The sequence below is a fragment of the Limulus polyphemus genome, unplaced genomic scaffold, assembly GCF_000517525.1.
Source record: "Limulus polyphemus unplaced genomic scaffold, Limulus_polyphemus-2.1.2 Scaffold1561, whole genome shotgun sequence".
NCBI classification, from domain to species: domain Eukaryota; kingdom Metazoa; phylum Arthropoda; class Merostomata; order Xiphosura; family Limulidae; genus Limulus; species Limulus polyphemus.
Genome location: NW_013667171.1, coordinates 153,867 through 161,077, shown reverse-complemented (window position 1 = coordinate 161,077; position 7,211 = coordinate 153,867). Strand labels below are relative to the sequence as shown.

General features: G+C 30.1%; 1 protein-coding gene across 1 annotated transcript in view; it reads left to right on the top strand.

Annotated features, from left to right (window-relative positions):
* The window catches only part of LOC106464104 (stomatin-like protein 3), a 31,960-nt gene that overhangs the window by 8,231 nt on the left and 16,518 nt on the right, over positions 1-7,211 (top strand). The gene's annotated exons all lie outside the window — the stretch shown is intronic.

Below are 7,211 nucleotides of genomic sequence, written 5' to 3'. Positions count from 1 at the left end.
TTATATATATAGAAACTAAATGAATTTTGTTTCTATATTTACATATTTATATATATAGAAACTAAATAAATTTTGTTTCTGTATTTACATATATTACTGTCCAAGATAAATTGGTAATAAACAAGTATGTGAAAAATTCAGGGCTTAAAATATGTGCTTGAATATCTTCTTAAAATTGTCAGCTTTTATTTTCTGTAGTATGATTTCCAAATGATAAGTTTTATCTTAGTTTCGTTTCAGACAGAATAAATTACATAATTTTGTTTCAGCCATTTAGTTACCAAACAAAAGCTGAAAGCTCATCTTCTCTGGGTTTGGTGACTGCTAACCAATGGGAATACCTATCTTAAATATGTTTGATTTACTACATAAACATCTGAATTTCTTGTAACAAGGTTGAAAAACAAGGACATGACAAAAATATAAGAAACAACATATTCAAAAACATAATATTTTAATCAGTGTTGATCAGTCTTTCGTTATTTTGATTAACCATCGCACTACTATTTGTAATTGTAAAAAAAAATTTCAATTACTAGTATTTTGTTAGATTACAAAATATTACAATCTATTGGTTCATTTACATATGGTTTCTGTTCAATAATCTCTTAACTCTTGTTTAATGACTTTAGTAAATTAACTTGTGGTGGTATGATTTATAAAGATTGTATTAAATAATGGTTTAAGTCCTTATTTTATGATAATAATTTGTACATTTCTGAAACAACAGATAATTATAAGTTAAGTTTTTATGATTAATCTTGTAATATTCACATCTATATTAGCAAACAATTTTGGATATGATGACATTTGTGAACATAAGCCTGAAGGTCTGATAAAAGAGATGTTTTGTTACATCATTTAACAAAGCTTAAAATTTTGTTGGATAGGCAACATGACTTTATTTGAGGGCAATGTTGCCTTACTAATTTTTCGACATTTTGGAATAGGTTGCTATTTATGAAGGTAATTGTAACTGTAAAGGTGTGGATTTGGTATATCTAGATTTTCAGAAAGCATTTTAAAAAGGTACCACATAAAAGTCCTCTTAAAAATTATTTCTACAGATATGCAGATATAAGTTGGTTCATTAGATTGAAAAATGACTAAAGGAAAGAAAGTAGAGGGCTGTTTTCAATAGAGTTCAGTCAAAGTGGATTAATGACATAGGTGAGGTACCTCAGGGCTCAGTGTTAAGACATTTCATCTTTTTTATTTATATCAATGAAATAGATGAAGGAATGGTTAGTAAATTTACTGATATTAAGGTCTTGAGTGCTGCTGCCTTACAAAAGGATTTACATCATTTGATGAGTTTGACAACTAACTGGTAGAGGTATTTTATTACAATAACTACAAGGTAATACATTTGAGTTATCATAATTTAAATTACAAGTTTGTTTTTGATAGGAATAACCTTAACAGTGTTACAAAAATGAATCTTGGTGTTTTGGTTGATCACTCCATTAAGCTCCTATCCAAGCACTGTGCTGTTGCTAGTGGTAGGGCAAATAGGATTTTAGGTTGTACTTACATAAATATTAAATATAAGTTTAAAGAGTTTATTTCATATTACTGGAACTTACTCTATTCTTAATTTTCTCTGTACTACTGTTACTATTAATAATATTGCTTCTGCTAGGCTTAGGGCTTCTCTTTTTATTTCATATTACTGGATTTCTTATTGAACACTTCCTATTCCTATCATGCCGACTTTGTCATGTATCACTACACTTATGAGTATCAGTGCTTAGTGTTTTGACTGTTATTCCTTAGCCTTGTTAATATCAGCATTTGGCATCTGACTATTAGCTTTAGTCAGTGGAAAGGTATCATTTGTCTCAACTTTTGCACATAAGTCTGAAGGTACAAGCCTTTCAAAAGTTAAGATCTCCATTTCTATCTGCAGCTTACCTTTCAGTATTATAAGCTCTTAAGAAATCCTGCCATATAATACCACCTGTTTCTGAATCTATTTGCCTACAGATGTAAAATGAGCATTCTATCTCTAAAGACTCGTATTTTCAACTGAACACTATACTTGTATAGCATTTCAACAGGATGTCCTGTAATGGAAGTTAAAAAACTTTTTGAAACTTCCTTCCAAGCATTATTTAACAATGTCAGCTTTTTATCCACTTGTTCTGCACTTAGCAGAAAACTGACTACTTCTACTAAAGCTACTGGTGACACTTCATTAACACTGCAGACACTCAATCTCTTATTCCAAACTGTTGGAGCTACCTCTACTTTTGCTCTTTAATCCCAGTTGGGATTACATTTTCTGCTTGTACAGTGAATGTAGAGCTTCTATTATTTCTAGAGAACTTCCTTCTGAAAGTCCCAGCCTTAGGGGCTTTTCCCTTTTATGCTATTGGCAGGCATCTGCAAATTCTGGCTATGTGGCCTTTCATTCCACAATTAAAACATGCTATCTGATAATTTCTTTTCTCTTTCTGAAAAGGTTTTTGCTATGTGATCTTTCTTGCCACAGTTAAAACACTAGAAGTCATTGGGCGTATTCTGCTTGTTTTGCCAGTTTGTTTTATTATTTCTGTTACTGCTTACAACATTTACAGTAGTGTGCAAAAGCTTATACATCTGCTTTTCATGTAGTTCCTCTTGTGTAGCTACTTCAATCAAATCCAGCAAGGTTGCATCAGGCATATTTGCTTCCTTCACATTTCTGCAAGTTATGTTACTGATTAAACCCCGTTCATAATCTGACTTCAAGGTATCTTGTATCATCAGCTTGTCTGGATGTCTGTTAGTTCTGCATAATCAGTTACCTAGTTCTTGTAGCTTATGCCCCAAAACTCTGACTGACTCCCCTCTTTGCTGAGTCAAGATATGTATCTCTGTCAGAATTATGTTTGTGTTTTTCACTTTCTATATATTTTTTTCCTAACCTTAGCGCTAATGACTGGAAATCTATAGTTTCACACAATTCATCATAAGCCATAATGTAACTTTTTGCATCTCCTGCTGTTCTCAGTCATAAAATATCTCATTTTTGAGCATCAGTCCACCATGAAATTCCAGCAGATTCATTTAATGTATTGATAAAACTATTGATGTTTTCATCAAGTTTACTGTACACCAATGGTATCCTGCCCATTAAGTGCATAATGCCATGTGGACCTACTCGTGCAGATTGATATGCCATAGCCTAAACATTTATGCCAACTCTTCTATCAACTCTGGATCATGCACCCTCTTCTGTTGTAGTGTCTATGCCAACAGTAGCCATGTTTACTTAGTTATTAGTTATATTTACTTACACTACTTAACCTTTCCACATGGGTCAAAGGCCATGTCATCGTGTTTGTTGACTCGTATTCAAAATTTTATTGAACTACTATTTTATAAATTTATGTTAATAAGTTTGATATCAAACTGTAGATTATAATTCAACTTTTAATATTATAGTTTATTTATTTTTTATTTTAAAACATCAATTTTTGTGTGTATTGTGTATGTTGAATGCGGCACTGGTTCATATTAGATGTTTGTTATGTCAAAATACAAAGTCTATAGTTTCTTATAAATTAGATACTCAAATTACCAATATTAACAAGCTAGAGTATAAAATAAGAACTTTCCATCTTTTCTACTTGCTGAGATATTGTTCATGTACTGAATCAAACACAGTGGCCCTGCTCACCTCTTTCCATTTTTGAAAATGCTCCCTTATATGCACTTACTTTTGTCTATAACATGTGAATAACCTATCGAAAGCTCAGAATGTCCCCGGCTTTTCAGCCATTTTCAAGTATTACAACATCATCTCGTTCATCTAGTTTGCTCAAAATTTCGTATATTTTTAGACCCGAAATACGGCATAATTACTAAGCTTGATAAATTATAGTGGAATTCTATGATATCGATACACTAATTTATGATTTTTTGGTTATTTTTAATGTATATATAAAACCTAAAAAAAAATATTTCATTTCACTTTCACCATATGCAAAATTTTATAAGGCTTAGCAAACTATTACAAGCAGCAAATGAGTACAAAGGTCATAACTAGAAAAAATAATTGTTTGCTTTACTTCTTTATTTACTGTTCTATGTTGCAAGAAAAATAAGTTTAAGAACTTATTTGTAAATACCAGTAATGTATATACATATTTATAATAATTGAAATGTGACAATATTTTGCAAAATACTAGTCCACTAAAACACAGCCAAAACAGGACACTTTGTACAGACCAAAGATCAGTTTTATATTATTGGATATGGTAACATGAGTGCATGTGCGCTGCATCATTGTAGTTTCTGTACTGTTAGCCAGGCATGGTTGAAAGGTAAATATAATTAATATATATAAATGTATAATGTTATGAGATTTCAGCTATTTAGTCTGAACATTTCTGTTTTCGTGTTATAAGTTGTAGTCATTCTAGAACAAAAACAGCATAATTTATATTTATTTCCTAATTTTTTATGGTGGTTACGAGAGTGGTCAAATCGACCAAACCTGTACAGAGATTCGTTAGTGAAAATAACAGATAGAACATAAAGTTTATTCATAAGAAATGTTTGATAACTATATGGACATTATAAAGATTTTACATATGAAATTAGAAAATTTTCTGATGCATAAAAGTATTTTTAATCTTAAAATGAAAATTACTTTGCATGTTAAATAGGCAACATGACAAAAAAAAAAGAAATAATGGCATGAGAAAAACATTGTTTAACAAAACTTAAGACTTAATAAAAAAATATGATATTTTGGATATGAAAGCCTTGTAATGTTTACTGATAGTCCGACAAGTTTTGTGAACATACAATTTAAATAATATAGTATGAAAACTATAACATACACAAATGGTTATGGGATTAGATAAGATAAAGAGTTGGTTCCCATTACTGCCTGGATATCATCGTAGTTTATACTTGACATATACATTTCTTTTCTTGGTCAAGCATCGTTATGTAACTTCTCTTATGGATTCACTAAATGTGCACAGCTTTTCTTCATGTTGCATGAATGTGTGTTATACATAGAATTTTATAAAATTATATTTCTCACTTCTTGAAGCATTTGAAAATAGCATTAAATGCCACAAATGCTTCAGATACAAATATAAATTTTGGTAGGGTGAGAGTCATTTTCAACATAGACATTTTTAATTTTCTAACTGGGTAATTTGGCTTCAGAATGGTTTTGTCAAAATAATTGAGGCTTTAAATATATATAGTATTTAGTAAGTAGGTTAAATAATATGGGTGTTGGGCTAAGGATTCTTCTACAGTAGGTGTCTGTGACTTGTTAGCAATAAATTCGAAAAAATAATAAAATAAATAAGTAATATATATGTATTCAGAACAAGTATGTAAAAACTTCCTTATGCTATGGATATCATAGTTGTACCTTAAATACTAGACAATTCTCTTCTTCTTCTCAAAAGTCCATTTAGGCCAATTCAGTTGATAAGCTGTACAATTTTTCTCTATTTTTATCTTAAAGACTATCAGTGTATAATTCACTCATTCCTTTTCTTCTCTCTCTCTCTCTTCTTTTTATCACAACAGTATCTGTGTATAATTCACCTATGCTGCCTCATTGAATTACCACAGTTGTATCCTGAACATCCAATACTCATCAGCTTTTTTGTATTTTGGCCTACTTCCAATAAACACGTGCTTTTTTGCATATAGGTCTACTTCCATATATTCTTCTCCTTTTTGTCAAAGTCCACACAGGCAGGTTCAATTGCTTTAGAATACCCTTTGATGAGATAAATTATTCTCCTAAGATGTCAGAAAACTGTTAATCTCACTTTAACATATCAACTGTTAGACTATTCACTCCTGTGATAGTTAACTTTACATTTTCTAACCTTTCTCTGATTGAAACTCTCTTTCACTTGGCTTTACTTTTGGCTCTCTTTCCACTCTCTGGTCTGTCTGATTTTTCCTGCTTGTATCACACTATTTATATATATTTATCACTTAATCATCTGCTTGCCTTCTATAAATCTCTATATTCTCAACATCAGTAAATTTCATGCAATGTTTGATAGCCTCAACATCAATCAATTATAAACACAACTTCTAATAATCATCTGCTTTTAACTCTTATTATAAAAGAAAACAAAACAATAATGAAATATTAATCCACAAAATAATTAAAAATTTATTAATACTACCTAAACAGTCTTTTATATCTGATAGGGTTACCTTCAGATGTAGTTGATGCAGTAAAGTCAAGGAAGTTCAAGGGAATGCTCAATTAATATTTAAATAGTCAGGGCTATATTTTAGTTTTTTTTATTGTTTTTTTAAGTTAATGGGATTCCCCTTGTTGTACCTTAAATGTTATGGTAAGGACAAAAAATTTTTCATTTTATGTAAGCACCAGACAAATGTATTAATAATATTGGGTCTGTAATAATGTTACTGATAATTAAAATGCCTCGTAAAAAACACTTGAGATTTTCAATGAAAATGTTCATGTTTGACTATGATTTATTATTACTGGTCAAGAAACTGATTTACTGTACCTATTATATATGTAAATGCAGTTATTTACCTTTGATGCATCAGTGGTCAGGTAGTTTCTTTACTGCAGAAAAATTACCTGTTGAGAGGTATAGTTTATTTACATATATAATAGATAACTATGTTGGTCACTGAGTTGTCAATTCCTTTATAACAGTGCTCTCTCTCTCTCTCACTTTTTTTTTAGTCATTTAACCTTCAGGATATATAAGTTGTTTTACAAAATTATGTAGTATGGATACATGGTACATAACCAGTAATATGTGGTTTAATTGTTTTTCAGAGCTATATCTAAACTGCCCTGCTATTTTTTAGCAACTTTTAATATTTGACATTAGTTAAATAATATATATATAAAGTACTAAGCTCTGTTAATGTTTATCTCTGAGTCTAATTTAACATATGGATTTAGAATAATACTCAAAAAGTTTTTTTTACTTATAATAGAAGTTACCAACCAAAATATATTTGTTTTATTCTCAAGAGGTTATATTTTTATGAGTCTTCCAGTAATTTGAACAGTTTATCATTATGTTTGTATTAACTATTTCTGTTCTATATATATATACACACACACAAAGAATTATTCCAATGCCAGGTTTGTTTTTAGGTACACAATAAGAACGGAAAAGACATGTTTTAATATGTCATTACTTATTTGAAACTTGATACTGCTAACTTTTGGAAAGAGTGAAGGG